The following is a 17,789-nucleotide window of genomic DNA, read 5'->3' on the forward strand; positions in this document are numbered from 1 at the left end:
GGTAGGACCGCGAGACGAATTTTCCTGACAACGCCTTATCTGTAGAGTGGTAGTGGGATCCTCCATAGGGAGAGAACATGAACCAACAATGAGAAATATATTTGAGCTTACAGTGCATTAACCTACATGTTAACAAAAACTTTTGTTTCTAATCGTATGTTGGAATTAACATTAACTAAGATTAATAAACGCTGTAGAAGTATTGTTCATTGTTAAATTTAAGTAAACTAAAGTAGATAACTGCTGTTAACTATGAAGCCTTAAAATGTTACCCAATATACAATAATATTAATGTTAATTAATTTCATCAGTTAAGATGAACTAACAGTGAACAATACTTCTACAGCATGTATTAATCTTAGTTAATTTCCTATTAATTTAATTTCTTATTAATTTAATTAGCTTATTTCCATAAGGTGCAAATTTATCTTATGCGCAAAATTATCTTATCTTATATCTCATAAAATATTTCCAAATAAAGCACCGTTTTCATCCAGTGAGCCAAAGAAAACAGATTTGTCACTTCCTGGTAAACTGGAGCTAAATATCACTATTAAAGTAGGAGAAGCCCCTGTATAAGCCTAATAATTGTCTTATATGATAAATGACTTGTCTCAGTCTTGCTCTCAGGGGCGGATGCTTTTGTTTGGGAATGCAGTCGAGTTAGACAGTTATGGGAGGGAAATACTGAACCATACTGACACCAGACTTTGCTCAGGCATTTCAAAATGACCAAAACAGCATTTCAGATGCTTTGCAACGAGATCGGCCGACTGGTTAGTCCAGTTATACAGTCCCATCGCGCAAAGTCACATGAATTATTTTATTTTTTTTGCACATCGACAATTTTTTATTTTATTTTTTTTCCATTTCTATCATAGTTTATGCACATGTATTCTTATTATTTTATTCTTATAAAAGTGTATCCGACTCAAACCTATTTTTATGCGCTATTTTTATTTACTGTTGGATCATGAAAACGTCAAGATGAGCATGAATTCAAAATTCTCATTTTTAGATTGTATGCGCATCTTGATGTTTTCATCCAACAGGTTTTGATGCGATGCAATGCGCATAAAAAAAAGGTGGATGGAAACATAGCTAGTGAGTGACTAATATATATTTTTTAATCTGTTAACATCAGTTAATGCACTGTGAACTAACATGAACCTAACGTCAACAAAAGTTAATAAAGGCTCTAATAAACAAAACAAAAAAATATATATATATATCGCTCATTGTTAATTCATGCTGTAATGTTAACAAATGAGACCTTATTAGAGTGTTACCAAAAATGTTATAATTTGTTTTGTTTTTTAAATGAATAAGATTATAGATTTTTTTCCCAATGTTTTTCTTCTGCTGTCGAATGTTTATTCAATAGTGAAAGTAGGCTATAGGCCTACTATAATTTCTCGACCGTTCCGTAAAAACTACTGAAACCTACTAAACCCACTAAAAACTGCACTTTTTTTGTCAATGTCTGTAACTAGTTAACAGGTTAAACACTAAACGGCTGACATTGTAACTGTAGAAATGTCTTCACTCATACAAAAGTTCACATATGATATTCAGCACGATCAGTACAATTATCTTTCTACCTAGAAAAACACACACACATTTTATAGACATTTTATAGATCATTTTAGATTTGTTTTTAAATATTGACATTATAAAAATTAAACAAAAAAGAAAAGAAAAAAAAAAACAAGATTATTTAATGAAAGTCTTTACTTAACTGTTCTTGACCCTTCAGTAAAAACTACTATACACTGCAAAAAAAAAAAAAAAAAAAATCATGTTTTTTTATAGGATATAATATCTAATCAACCTTAAATTAAGGTACATTTACTTGGGAAGGAAAATGACTGAAAAAGGAAGTAAGTTTGTGCTTAAAACAAGAAACATCCAATGGGGTCAGCAAAAAAAAAAAAAAAAAACCTGTTTTCCCTTTGAATTGGGTGAAAATGACTGAGTCATGACCAGTAGAAGTCAGCGTATGGAGATACTCTGATATCGTTTTACTTACACAAGGGCTTCAGGTGAATGAGGAGGTGAGAAGTAGGTCAATCGTATCACACAGAGGTGTGTCTCAAGGTTTTGTTGTGGCTGGATAATCTGAGCTTTGCAATTACTATTCAGAGAATATATTCCTCAGATAACACGTCATTTGCTGGATGCAGAAAACCGCAATGCGAATCATGCATGAAGTAAATGGAGCTTGAGGAGGGGCTGAAACCAGTTTGTGGGAAACATCCATAGTTTCAAAAATGACGTTTGACTTTAAACTGAGATAGAGGAAGATTTGTTGAGCGACTGGAATTCAGTTCTGTCTCAGTGGAAATGGCAATTAGCACGCATGTCAAGTATTACACTTCAGGGTGTAATTCATCTACAGCGTTTGCATGTTCTGGCAAGCAGGGCGGGCCGAGAGCAGTGGGAACGGACCGAGGCCGGTGGCCACTCCCGTCGCTATGGGCGGGCCATAGGGGGCCGGGCCCGCCCCCAAAAATGTTTGTGCCCCCACACTTGAGGCACAGATCTCTTAAAAAAATTACTTTCATTTTATGTTATCATAGTTGCTAATCTTGTGTTGCATTAATGTTGCATTCTTTATCATTAAAACATTAAAGATATAAAGAAACAATGGTGTGATTTTGTTTGACTGATGGGAATCTACACTGCCAACAGTCTATCACAGCCTTACTAAAAAGACAGTTAGGCTACGTACGTGACGGAGCCTACATCAGTGTAGCCGCTCAACAGTTACCACACGTTTTTGAAAGCTGGATGAGTTTTCGCTCCGGCTTACTCGCTTCAGTTCGTCATGGATATCCATAAGTGGTTGAAAAGCCCACCAACAGTCTCCTCTGCCAAATTGGATACGACATCGTGTTGTTGTGTTGTTGACTCCTGATGTTGTAGTTGGAGAAGGAGAGCCTGGACGACAGTCTGAGCCTGATACTAGTAGCTCCGTGGAGCCCGACCCTGGGCCTGGCAGGACCTGCAGGTCAAGTGCAACTGCGACTGGGACAGCATTTGGGCCACAATTGCTGTTGAATCAGTGGGTGTGAGTGACCTCGGCACGGACAAACCCAAACAGGTTGTGTTGAGGAGGTTCTGCTCGGAGAAACGCCGCCTCCCGCTGTACTGACAGGAGGGACTGAAGAAAGGACAGCGCTGCCTCACCTATAAGTACCGGTAGGTTCAAAGTCTCTGTGCGTGTGTGTGTGTGTCTCATGGCAATGCATATCCCTCTGTTGACTGCTTTAAAATGCAATGTTTGCTTCTGGCGTTACATCTAATATGTTGTATAGTCAAGTGTTTTATGGATATTCATAATATTGCTTCTATGTAATGTGGTGTAGGCTATAGGCTACCTGGTCATATTGCTGTTCGTTATGTTTAACATGATGATTATGTGCTGCATGAATAGAGTATACGATTATTATAAATATTCGTACTGTAGGCTAATAATAATTGTGCCCTCCCATGCATATCATATGCCCCCCTTAAGACTGAGGTTTGGTGACGGCACTGCCGGTGGCTCGAGTTTTAATGAGCGTCCCCTGTACACTCGAGTCTCACGGAGGAGCTCCGGAAGAATAGGAGGAGGAGTGACGACGATAGGACCAGGCCTGGACTATTTATGTTGTGTTTGTTTCATATGCGGGAGTCGTCCGTGAGGGACTGCCGCTTTACTTTCATTTTGATGTTTGTTTATGTATTGGATTAAAGTTAACGTTCAACATTCGCCAGTTCCTGCCCCCTTCTCTGAGCTTTGAGCATTGTTACCTTAGAGTCGAAACCCAGGAGAAAGGAGGGACATGCTGTCGGAGAACCCTCTCTGCTGAAGGGGATCGCGGTGCTGAGGAGATCGGGCAGCATGAAGGAGCGGTGACTGCCGAGGCGGTCGAGCTGGAGAGAGTTTCCCACAGGTGGGACGGAGAGCTAGCCACCGGGTTCCTGGGTCGAGAAGGGGTGGCTGCAATCTGTTAAGGTGGCGTTTGTTAAGTATTACACTTCAGAGTGTAATTCGTCTACAGCATTTGTATGTTTTGGCAAGCAGGGTGAGGCCAAGAGCAGTGGGAACGGTGGCTCGAGTGTTAACCTGTTAAGCTGCAACCCCACTTTTGCAAAATCCCCAGAAATGACATACCCAAACTGAAACAGATACAGTTCATGAACCCTTTGTACTAAAAGCACAAGTATGATCTCATTTGAAAGCTGACACCTGGCAGTTTATTGTAAATGCAGAATTAATTATTGTCATAATGAAAAAAAAAATGTTATAAATAGCTTCAAAGTTTTGTAAAGTTATTAGAAATTATTTTTTATGAAACATCCTCATGAAAGTAAAATTGAAGTTGGCACTGTAGCAATCTAGAAATGCACTACAGCTAAAGCCACATGTCTAAACATTTTTTGTTTAAAAGCTGAAGATAATAAGTCCAAAACTCTGTATTTAGTGAAATGTTTTTCAAGAACATGTCAATGACTTTATTTTGATTTGACTCTAAAATGCAACTAATGTTTATTGTTATCTTCTAACCATCTATCCAGTATATTGTCTCTATTGTTTTGTGGTGCAGAAGAGCACAATTCAGTCTCAGTCTCCCCCTACACACATTCACACTTCTCCAGACTGGTTATGGCTCTAAATATGCATTTATTTTGTCTGCATTATAGTTACTAACGACTGGCTATTCACAGGGTTTCAGTCCCTAATTTCTTTTCTCAAAGTTCACCTCACATTTTAAACAGTATCAAATGCATTTCTTGAATAAAGAAACATTTCAGTAAGCATTCAAAAAATCATAAAAGTATAACTGCTAGTGGCAGGTGCACCTAGGGCTAGCTAGCATGTTAGCTTAGCACACCATCAATACATGACAATTTATGAGATTAAAACCATGTTTGTGCTCCAAACTTACTTTATAACGCAAGTCGAGTATTTTAAATAATCTTCTATGATTTAAAGGTGCTGTATGTAGGATCCAGCGGCCTCTAGCGGTGATGTTTCAGATTGCAACAACAGTGCTTGTGCGCGTGCTCAAACTCAAGAGCGCGAACTCACCGGCGGCCACACTGAGACTTTCAACACAACGGAGAAAGCATCACACAACATGCTGGAAACTCATGTAAACTCCCACTGCAACATTACCATAATAGGCTACTTTTATCAGCTTGACGTAGAACTAATGCTCCATGCTCGTACCATGATAACGTTACATTGACTGTATTTTGCCGACATGTGGTGTTATCTAGCATTATTTTACTAACTAGTTGTGTATCTTTCACAATCAGCAATGTCAACATAGGTCAATGAATGAAAACGAAAACGGTTAGTCAACTAGACTGGACAATTTCAGTGTAACAATAAGACAGTAGGAAGTAATATTACTGTACTGAACATGTCTGGAAATGTGTATTATAAACAATATGATAGTAGTGGGATGAGTGACGTTAGACAGTAGATCTAGTAGGCCTACATAAAATAAAAGTTACATCCTAAAGCACCTGCTTTTTGTTATCATGGAACAGTCTTTTGTATTCATTTCATGTCTTATGTATGTTATATTTTACCTTGCTATTTCAAAACGGAGGTCTCTCCATAATTCAAACGCTCTGCCGATGTTGATCCGTGTTTTCGTCCTGAGTCGATCCGATTGACGTTTGGCCTGACGAGCTTCAGCAGATATATATATATATATATATATATATATATATATATATATATATATATATATATATATATTAGTTTGTGTTGGAGTCTGTGTTGGAGTCTGTGTTGTGCTGGAGGCAGGTCGTTTTTTGGTGTTATCAGACTCCATGTCGTTAGCTGCAGTGCAGTTGCAATAGACTGTAGGCTCGGGAGCGCGCATGCACGTCACATCCGGTGGATTTCGCAGAAAATCCGACCCGGAGACTTCACATAAAAATAGGAATACTGGCCTTCAGAGGTAATAGCAAAACACGAAAAGTGGATCAATGTAATGTGTGATTACAACCCCTTCACAGACGGGCAATAAAAAAAGGATTCATTTTATAAAAAAAGTTACATACAGCACCTTTAATTTGGCTTCAGATAAAAAAATCAGACAGAAAATATACTATGGTATAGTGTTCTGCACAATGATAGTCTATATAGATTAGCATTACATTATAAATATAATATATTATCAGGGCTTGACATTAACACCCGCCAACCCGCCAAATGCGGGTGGATTTTGCTCGTGGCGGGTAACACAGTCACTCCAACTAGCCACTTTGGCGGGTTGAATAATTGTAGTCTTTTCAAAAGGCATCTGAAATAAGTGTGACACTACGACACTACAACACTACAACTCCCGTGAGTATTAGGGCTGTCAACGAATATTCTAAATTCGAATACTTTAAAAAAAAAAGAATTTCGAAGGTGAAAATGAATATTCGAATGTGGAAAACGCCCGCGGTAGCAGAGGCGCGGCTGTCTGCTTTGCGAGTGGGCGCGCTGCCTGAGGGATCAGGGACAGGTAACAGGAAGAAGCGTTGACACATTAAACAGAAACATTACTAAAGTGTAGGCTACTGTACTGACTGAATAGATATTGCATGAATAAGGTACGTTAGATACAGCAGTTTCATGCACTGCAGGCTTCCACTGGTTTGATTATTTACCGTTTCATGTCAAGGAAAAGTTCCATGTTTACCACAGCACAGCTCGCTCGGAGCGTTCAATGTAGGTTCTATATACTGTGAAACTTCAATTAATGTTAATAATATTTGTTTCAATCACTGAATGAAGCCTGCGACCTTTAAGTCGCGACCTTAAATTGCTTGCACAAAACTCTTGATCAGCACTCAACATTTGCTTATTGTTGTTTATCCTTTAAACCGTTATGTGCAGAGAGCGTGACGCCTCATTCGCGCCGCAAGACCTCCAGACGCGCATAAACGCGTCTTGAAATCACTCGCGCCTGACGCGCTATTCGTGTCCGGCGTGAACGCAGCAGGATGAGGGCGAGCGAGAGAAAGTTGATTTACTTTTTTGTGTGTAGGTAATACGTTGTCAAATATGTTTAAACTTAAATAAACTACCTATACAAGTAGTTATGTCTCTTTCTATTAATTTGTCCTGTTATTGACGTAAGCGCGCGTCATTGACAAAATGCGCAACCAGATGTTCGAATAGTTCGAATAGGCAATAGGCTTGGCTATGTGTTTAGCCTATTGCCCACTAATGTGTGGGTTTTTTTTAGAGGGAATATTCGAACGTCATTTTTGAGCAATTTTGACAGCCCTAATGAGTATTACATGCACACAGTGTTGCCTTGCGCGCTATGACCGACAACACAGAAACGAAGAGACAGCTAGCTGCCCTGCTGGAGTTAGTCGTATGCCGGTGTGGAGCTATGTGGCGACATATAATAGGCCTACATAATACATGGTTTTATTTTAAAGAAGGAGCTTTACACACAACCTTATCAGAGCTAATGATAATGACCTGTATTGTTATATATTTATGTAGTCTTGATTTGGGTGTGTACAGTGGTTTTACATTTAAAAGGGTTGCAAATCTAGTTCAAGTAAATTTTAGCACGCCATAGTCAACTTTTATCAGGTAATTTCACAACAACAAAAATGTGGCTAGTAAAAATGCTGTGTGGCTAGTAACTTTGGAAAACCACTAGCCACATTGGCTAGTGAGCAAAAAAGTTAATGTCAAGCCCTGTATATTATTATGAAAATACCTGGCATGGCTTGAAAAACACGGGTAACTCAAATATCATTGCAATCATGTTTATTGTCTTCAAAACATCTTTATCGCATGTTACAGCGCGATCTCTTGTTAGCTTTGTGTGTATCAGTGACGTCCTGGAATGTCACATGATCATGGCTCTTCTTCATGTTCCATATATGGACTATTATTGTGCATATAGCGCCCTCAGGCTATTGGTATGAATTGAAAACACAGTATCAGATTATTCAAGCGCTCATAATGATTACATCGACGCATTTGGGTATAAATTCAATAAATATTATTCCTGTCTATAGAAATCTGATGTAAACCTATGAGAATATATTAATATTTCTCCAAATCTGCACATTTTTTAGCTAAAAGCCCTGAAGGACGTTGTTTTGTGAATCGCTGTCATGACGACAGCACGGGAGTTTTTTATGAATGAAAGCGGCTGACGCGCATAATTCATATTAAAGGTATCGACTAATTTTTTCATTTCATAACTCCTGACACAAATGAAGAAATAACTGTCGCTATAAGTTTCTCAGAATACAATAGTGGTCAAATACTGTAACTTGAGTCTTATATCTTTTTAATGATGTATTGTTTGTCAAGGTATAACAATTAAATATGATAGTAACTTTGAACTATATATAAAAAAAAAACGCTTCAGTGCGCCCGCGCACTGGCAACGGTTAACAGGTTAATGAGCGTCCCCTGTACACCACACCGGTCTCGAGTTCCACGGAGGAGCTCCAGAAGGATGGAAGGAGGAGTGACGACAGTGCAAGACGAGAGAGGACCAGGCCTGGACTATTTATGTTGTGTTTGTTTATGTTCACAACCCGATGGCGAGCTTCAGTGAGGGGACAGAGGAGCTGCTGTCATTCACTGGAGGCCAGTCCTGCTGCCATCCGCCATGATGGGGAGGAGTAGGCAGAGCGAGGGAGCGAAGGAACGGGGAGCGAGGGAATGGGGAACTGGCGGGCGCCCGTAGTCAGAGAGCCCTCGCTGCTGAAGGGGATCACGGTGCTGAGGAGATCGGGCAGCATGAAGCAGCGGTGACTGCTGAGGCGGTCGAGCTGGCGAGATTTTCCCACAGGTGGGATGGAGAGTTCGCCACCGGGTTCCTGGGTCGAGGAGGGGTGGCTGCTCTCTGTGAGGGGACAGAGGAGCCGTCGTCGTTCACTGGAGGCCAGTCTTGCTGCCATCCGCCATGATGGGGAGGAGTATGCAGAGCGAGGGAACGGGGAACTGGCTACCAGGCACCCGTAGTCAGAGGAGCTATCGTCGTCCGCCAGGAGGTGGAGGAGTATGAAGCCGTCCACCGAGAATCGTCCAGTACCATCACATGACACAGCGAGTCAGGGCCTCTCGGCTGGTTGAGGACCGAGCAGCAGTGTGTCTGAGAACTGGACCAAGACAATATATATTGTGGCCAGGTGGCTCGGTTCTTAGCGACTAAACCACCATGACACACCCCAAGAGGCCTAGACAACAGGCTTATATACTGTAGCAGAGCAATACCTCATTGGCCACTCATTTACCGATTGTGACGTTTTACACGTGTCACAAACCTCATTACATTCTACCCTCTATTTTTGTGATGTATTACAATCGCCGGCCATCAGTCCCAAGGCTTAAACAGACCAGAACTAGATACAGACCCTGGAACATCCCGCATCCCTAACATCTTCCAATGATTGGCTTTTGTCTCAAAGAACTGTCATTACCGTGTTCGAGACAAAGCACTGTATCAGTGTTTCAGTTACGCTTTCAGTCAGCTGCTGCTTTGTTCCTAAAAAGAGAAAGAACACAAAACATACACGAACTTACAAAAATAAACAAGAATATACGGTTCCACGCCTCTACCAGATATTCTGTGGACCCTGCCGACTACGCCACAGGTAGCAGGTGGCCCGATCCTAAGCGACTACGCCACCCCGAAACAACAGAGAAAAACAATCCAAATAAAGACACACAAGGTGCGAGTTCCTGATACAAAAATTATATTTTATCAAAGCTAAAATAGTAAATAAATATTGCAAACAAAACTTGAAAAACAGCTCGCCCTGCACAAAAGACATCCTGTAACAGTCAAAATAATATCCCCCTTGCACTAATCTTACACACCAGTAATATATCTCACATCATGGTAAACAAAAACAATCGAGAGAGCTAAAACACAGGTCTGCTACAGGAGAAAGGGACTCTGCAAAACTGCTCAGCTTTTATGGCAGAATTCATGGCCACAAGAGCGAATCAGCAGAAGAGCGGATTAACAACACGTGCTGCCAATCATCCTAGCAGACACAACATAAAGACACAAGCATTCACAACACCTTAACAAAGACACGTACTTTGACGTAAAAGTTTGAACTTCAGCTGATCGTCTTGATCCGTCTGCATGCCTTAATGCAAGGAGTGATGTGTGATATGCTGAGTAGACATTTGTGTTACAAAGCAGTTAAAAAGGTGTACCTAATAAAGTGGCCACTGACTGTATATTAATATTGATCATAATCTAACAATGAAAAATAATTTTAAAGCATCTCAGTCAATGGTAATTTCAACATTTAACAATACATTATATAAATCAAAAGTTGTATCTGTTATGTAATGGACCTGAACTAACATGAACTAACAATGTTGTGTTTTATTAACGTTAACAGATATAAACTAGACTAAAATAAGTCTGTCACTTCGATGTTGGCTTGAAAAAGCTTGACCAGAAAAGTTTAAAGACGATACAGTCACGGGCCACCAGAAAAACAGAACATGAACTGCTGTGTTTATTAATATTAATGCACTGTGACATTGACTGTTTTATAAACTAATAATAACAAAGGTTAATAAATGCTGTAAAAATATATCACTCATTGTTATATAGGCCTACCGTAATATGCTTATTGCATTGAGTCGTGTGCTTTTCTACGGATTTTGTTTTTCTTTCAGTAAATAATTATTTTCTAAAACAACAACATGGTCGGATGAGAAGATACTTTAGAGACTCTATAGAGATGAAGAAGTGAATTGAAGATGACAGATTCCTCATTCCGATAATTCAATTCAACCCAGAAGTTATGAAAAGTTTTTTTTCTTTCATGCGTTCACGGAACTCATCCTCGTATATGTGCTATTGTCTTCTGATAGTTCCCGAGCACATTTACAGACTGCCGAACATGAGACAAACACATGTTATTGCAGCTCAGATGCTCTTTTCTTCTCGTAATGCACCACCCTTTTGTCTATCAGAGCAGAAAGAAACTTGTTGGACCAGAAAAAGAGACAAGATTTGCTTTGTGTTAAAGGTGTGCTCAGTACACAGTACAATAAATACAATACAAACACAGTATAAAAAAATAATAATAATAAAAAAAAAATCTGAAATTTAATTTCTGAAATTTTCTTCTAGAATGAACATTTGTATCAAGCTCGTATATTTAAGTTCAGTAATTTCACTTAAATGGCAATGCAAATTACCTATTAATTGTCATTTAAGTGAAATTACTGAACTAAAATATACAAGCTTGATGAATCATTCTAGAAGAAAATTTCAGATGGCACTTAGAGGTTTTGCATCTGAACTCTTCATATATAGTAACGTTACGTGGTTGCAGGCAGGCAGACGAGGAAGACGATTATAATCTAATACAGGTTTATTAAACAAAGATAGCAAGATACATGCGAACAGGACGCAACACACTTCACATAGACGATAACCAACAGAACAGGGAGGACAGGGTAAATGAGGGAACTAAACAAGCAAGATCAACTAATCAGGGACTAATGAGAACAGATGCAGACATGACAGAACGTACTCGTGACATATATAAGAAACAACTTGTATAATGCAAAGAAAAAATATTCTCTTATATACGACATTCATCTTGTTCTGTTTTTATCTAACAATTATTGAATCAATATACAAAAAAACGTACTTGGTTACTTACGTAACCTCGGTTCCCTTAGAGATAAGGGAACGAGTACTGCGTTGAAAACGCTGTGGGAAAACTCCTTTTCTCGAGAATATTGAAGCCTTTATTTTAAAACGCATTGCTGCAGCACATGCGAGAGCTAGAAGCTCGCGTGAGCGTGCTGATTGGCTTGTGCAAAGCAACTGCACGAACCAATGGCGGATCAGCAGAGGAGCGCGGACCAATCGGGGCGCTTGGCACTCTGCCAGAGTCAAGCGCGCGAAACCGCACGTGACAAAAGAGTATAAATACACAGAGAATCCGCCATTTGACAGGTTTAAATCGACTGAAGCGAAAAGACACCTGCCATAAGAGACAATAGCACAGCAAGGCAACGCAGTACTCGTTCCCTTATCTCTAATGGAACCAAGGTTACGTAAGTAACCAAGTACGTTCCCTTACGAGAACGTTCTCTCGTACTGCGTTGAAAACGCTGTGGGAACACTATTTAAAACGCCGTGCTTGTTGTCTTTGGCCAATCTGACTCACCGAGAGCTCCAGGAAGTACAGAATAGCCTAGGATAAAGAGACCGAATCTTCGGGCCCTTAGATATCCAAACAGATAAAGCTGGGCCAAGGGCCAGTCTTAAGAATCCCACAACTCGAGATGACAACCAGTGTCTGAGTCAAAAACTAGTCTGGGTCCACAGAGCCAGCGTTAGATAGAGACTACTCATGCCTATAAGGCAGGTACCATAGAGGTTTAAGATGCGGACGGAACGGACCAGCCGGCCGCCGCATACGTTTGATAGAGACTACTCATGCCCATAAGGCAGGTACCATAGAGGTTTAAGATGCGGACGGAACAGACCAGCCGGCCGCCGCATAACGTCCTACATAGGCATTTTCATAACTAGTCTGGATCCATAGAGCCAGGGCCTAGCTAGAGAGAATTTGTACCTGCAAAGCAGGGGCTTTTGGGTTGTAACGTTTCACAAATGTGGAGGAAACAGACTAGCCGGTCATCGCACAAATGTGACAGAAGGAATGTCAAAACTAGCCTGGGTCCGCAGAGCCAGAGCTTAGATAGAGAGAACTCGTGCCTGCAGAGCAGGAACTTCCAGGTTGTAAAATCTCACAAATGTGGACGGGACGGACCATCCGGCCGCCGCACAATTGTCTTCGATAGGAACACCACTTGACCAGGCCCACGAAGAGGCGACGCCTCTCGTGGAGTGAGCTCTAACACCTATGGGACATGTAAGGCCCAGTGAGGTGTAGGCCAGAGCAATGGCATCCACTATCCACCTGGACAGCGTGAGCTTCGTGACAGGAAGACCTTTGGTTCGGCCCCCGAAGCAAACAAAAAGCTGTTCAGACTGTCTGAAAGAGGCTGAACGCTCTAAATAAATCCTCAAAGCTCTGACAGGGCAGAGTGTGAGAACATCACTGAACTCTTCTGAGGTGGGAAGAGCTGACAGAGAAATAACCTGGGCTCTGAACGGAGTTGAGAGCACCTTAGGAATATATCCATGTCTTGGCCTAAGGATGACCTTAGAGTCATTGGGGCCAAATTCCAGACAGGAAGCGCTAGTAGAGAGCGCCTGTAAGTCACTTACTCTCTTGATTGACGCCAGTGCCAACAGCAGGGCGGTTTTCAGGGAGAGAGGTTTTAGGTCGGCTGACCGAAGTGGTTCAAAGGGAGGTCCCTTAAGAGCCCGCAGAACCAAAGAAAGGTCCCATGCTGGGACAGATGGCGGCCGAGGCGGGTTAAGCCTTCTGGCGCCCTTAAGGAAGCGAACTATAAGGTCGCATTTTCCTAAGGAGGCTCCGGCTTCCAATACATGCTGTGCAGCAATGGCTGCTACGTTTACCTTGAGAGTGGAGGGGGAGCGACCCGCATCCAGCATCTCCTGGAGAAAGGATAGCACTCTTGGAATTTCACAAGTGTGTGGGTCGAGGTTTCGAGCTAAACACCAGCTGGAAAACACTGACCATTTATGGTGGTAGAGGCGTCTCGTAGACGGAGCTCTAGCTTCCCTGATCGTGTTCAGGACGCCCTCTGGGAGGTCCTGGGGTACCCGTTGAGTGGCCAAGCGTGTAGGGCCCACAAATCGGGACGGGGATGCCATATAGTCCTGCTGGCCTGAGCCAGGAAGTCGCGCCTCACTGGGATTGGCCAAGGGTCTGTCACAGACAGCCGTATCAGCTCTGGGAACCAAGACTGGGTTCGCCATAGAGGAGCTATCAGGAGCACTGCGCATTTCGTGTCTCTGATCCGTTTGATGACCTGAGGGAGCATCGAGACCGGAGGAAAAGCATAGAGGGGAAGGCTGGGCCAGTCGTGGGCCAACGCATCCCTGCTCTTTGAAAAGAAGATTGGGCAGTGACGATTGTCTTCTGAGGCGAAGAGATCTACTTCTGCCTTCCTGAAGACCTCCCAAAGTATGAGAACCGTCTGAGGGTGGAGAGACCATTCCTCTGGGGGAACCCTGCCCCGAGAGAGCATGTCTGCTCCTGTGTTCAACGTGCCCGGCACGTGAGCTGCCCTGAGCGAGCGCAGATTGGTGTGAGCCCGTAACAGTAGCTGTGTGGCTATGGCAAGCAGGTTGCGGGACCTGAGGCCGCCCTGGCGATTTATGTAAGATACCACTGACATGTTGTCCGTCCGGACCAATACGTGGTGTCCAGCCAGGTATGGGAGGAAGGTTTTCAGGGCCAGAAAAACTGCCCTCATTTCGAGGCAGTTGATGTGTAGGCGTTTCTCCGAGCTCGACCAGAGGCCGGAGGCAGGCCTGCCCTCGTACAGGGCTCCCCAACCTAAGTTGGAAGCGTCTGTTGAAATCACCCTCCTCTTGGAGACCACCCCCATACTCACACCCTGCTGAAACCAGCTGGCGTTCGTCCAAGGGGCCAGGGCTTGAACACAGCGCTGATCCACCTTGATAATCAATCGGCCTGAGTGCCAGGCGTGGGGTGGCACCCGAGGTGCTAGCCATAGCTGAAGAGGACGCATGCGCAGTAGGCCTAGTTGGAGTACTGATGATGCTGAGGCCATAAGGCCAAGGATCCTCTGAAACGTTCTGAGGGGTGCATGAGAGCCCTCCGTGAACGATGCGGCGAGCCGCTGAATCGATAGAGCACGGGCCGGGGAGGGCCATGCTCTCATAAGAACGGAGTCGAATACTGTCCCCAGGAACATGATACGTTGGCTGGGTGACAGAATACTCTTTGAAAAGTTCACCCTGAGCCCTAGACATTCTAGATGGCTGAGGAGCCAGGCTTTGTGAGTATGTGACTCCGCCTCTGACTGAGTCAGAATGAGCCAGTCGTCGAGGTAGTTTAGAATGCGCATTCCCCGCTGTCTCAGGGGGGAGAGAGCTGCATCCATGCACTTCGTGAATGTACGAGGTGCCAGAGCCATTGCAAACGGTAGAACCGTGTACTGGTATGTCTGCCCCTCGAAGGCGAATCTCAAGAATGGCCTGTGGTGGGGATTCACTTGAATGTGAAAGTAAGCGTCTTTCAGATCTACTGAGAAAAACCAGTCGCCTGGGCGAATTTGCGCCAGTATATGTCTGGTCGTGAGCATCCTGAACGGCCGTGACATGAGAGCCTTGTTCAGATGTCTGAGATCTAAAATGGGCCTCAGGCCGCCGTCTTTCTTCGGAACGAGAAAGTAACGGCTGTAAAAGCCTGACTCGCTTAGAGAAGGGGGAACCCTCTTGATAGCCCCTTTTGCTAGCAGACTTAGTACTTCGGTGCGGAGGACATGACACAGTGTGCTGCTGACCGAGGTTTGAACCACAGCGCGAAAGCGCGGGGGTCTGCGTGCAAACTGAAGCGAGTAGCCGTGCTTTATGATGTTTATCACCCATTCTGAAACTCCTGGGATAGCCTGCCAGGCTAGAGCCCGAAGAGCCAGAGGCATCATCATATCTGGAACGCCCAGAGACGGGGGCTCGAACTGATATGAAGTCAGGGGAGAAATTTTGCTCGTTTTGTGCTCTGTGTGGGTCGCCGTTAAAACAGCGTTTGGGTGCAGGGGTGCGTAACACGTGACGGGCCCATTGTCTGCATACACAACTGCTCCAGCCGCCTGAACTGAAGAGGGAGCTGTGAGAAGCACCCGAGCGATCTTCGGGGCTGGTCCGGCCGCGGCGGGACATAGACCCCTTTTTCTGCCGGTTAGGACGGCTTCTTGGGCTCATGGTCGAGCGTCAGCTTCGGTCGAGGGCCCTGGCGCCTGGGAAACGGGAATCGTTTTGCAGGCTTCAGGCGTCGAGTGGTGTCAGCCGCGGGGCGGGGCTGGAGAACCTGAGACGCGGGCTTTTCCGGTCGCGGCGTGCTCTTGGGGCGCCGTTGGACCGAGCTAGAGCGCTTGGGCAGGAAGTGCCTCATAGCACTTGAAGCTTTCTGAGCCTCCGTGAAGCGATCAGCGAAGCCATTTACAGAAGGGCCGAAGAGACCGGATGGAGAGACTGGAGAGTCGAGGAAGGCAGTTTTGTCAGCGTCCCTGATCTCCGTTAAAGTAAGCCACAGGTGGCGCTCTAAGACAACCAGGCTAGACATATTGCGGCCCAGTGCTTGCGCGGTGGTCTTTGTGGCCCTCAGCGCCAAATCTGTAGCACTCCTGAGGTCTTTGAAGGTGTCTGGGTCCGGGCCAGACTCGTCCATAGTGCGGAGGAGCTTAGCTTGAAACACCTGCAGGGTCGCCATAGCGTGGAGTGCAGAGGCGGCTTGACCGGCGGCAGCATAAGCGCGGCTGGCGAGAGCCGAAGTGGTCCTGCACGGCTTAGAGGGGTGCACGGTTTTAGCCCTCCAACTCCCAGCAGTGGGGGGGCATAAGTGTGCAGCGACCGCTTCCTCTAATGGAGGGAGAGAAACATACCCCTTCTCTTCAGCGCCGTCGACAGAGGAGAGCGTTGAAGAAGCTGAAGAGCGCGTTCACGCTGAAAAGGGCGCGCGCCAGCTTTTAGTGAGCTCATCATGGACCTCGGGCATAAAGGGGGCGGCACGTTGACGAGGGGCCTGTTGGCGCCCCGGCAGGTACCATTCGTCGAGGCGGCTTTTGGTAGGCTCAGCTGGGGAAAGCCAGTCGAGTCCCAGTTCTTCGACAGCGCGAGACATGACACGGAAGAGTTCGGCGTCAATGCTCGCTCGAGTGTCAGTGGGATCCAGCTGAGAGAGGGGGGCGGGGTCCGCGGAGCCCGACCATTCCTCACTTTCAGATGCCGCCATAGAAACAGCGTCGTCCAGTTCTTCTGCTGACAGACCGAAAGAGACGAGACCTGCCGCTTCAGAAGAGGGGCGTTGGTCGCTCTGTGAGAACAGGACTGGAGATGAAGGCGCGGGCGAAGCGTGCGGGGAGAGACCCGGCGTGCATTCGTCCAGATGAGCGCGTTCAGGAGGCCTCTGGTCGCGCCGCTTCTTCCTACGGGGCTCACGGGGCGCCGGAGATGGAAGGTGGGCGGGAACACTCAGCGAGGCGGCGGAAGATCTGGCACGGAGCGTGGCAACAGGCATTCCGTCAAAGTGGAGGCAGCCGCCTTTAGTGAGCGCTGCCTCGGCGTACTCAGGGCCGAGGCAGGCAACACACAGAGAGTGTGTGTCAGAGGCGTGCAGGGAGACCCCGCATGAGTCACACACGGTGAGCGGCATTTGAAACAACGCCGCGCGCTGTGAAAACAGCGATTTGCTCTCTTAGAATGCTCTTTTGAGTTAGAAAAAAGGATACTCGTCGGATGCCACAGGGAAACGCTCAGCTTGGCAGACGCCGGGATGCGAAGCAGTTCGGCTGGAAGGCTGTTCGACAACGAGCGGCTTCACTCTGGAGAGAATCAGCGACGAGGTGAGTCGAAAGCTGAAGGAGATAAAATCTGTCAAATGGCGGATTCTCTGTATATTTATACTCTTCTGTCACGTGCGGTTTCGCGCGCTTGACTCTGGCAGAGTGCCAAGCGCCCCGATTGGTCCGCGCTCCTCTGCTGTTCCGCCATTGGTTCGTGCAGTTGCTTTGCACAAGCCAATCAGCACGCTCACGCGAGCTTCTAGCTCTCGCATGTGCTGCAGCAATGCGTTTTAAAATAAAGGCTTCAATATTCTCGAGAAAAGAAGTATTCCCACAGCGTTTTCAACGCAGTACGAGA

Source organism: Scardinius erythrophthalmus (genome assembly GCF_964197995.2).
Source record: "Scardinius erythrophthalmus genome assembly, chromosome: 2".
NCBI classification, from domain to species: Eukaryota; Metazoa; Chordata; class Actinopteri; order Cypriniformes; family Leuciscidae; genus Scardinius; species Scardinius erythrophthalmus.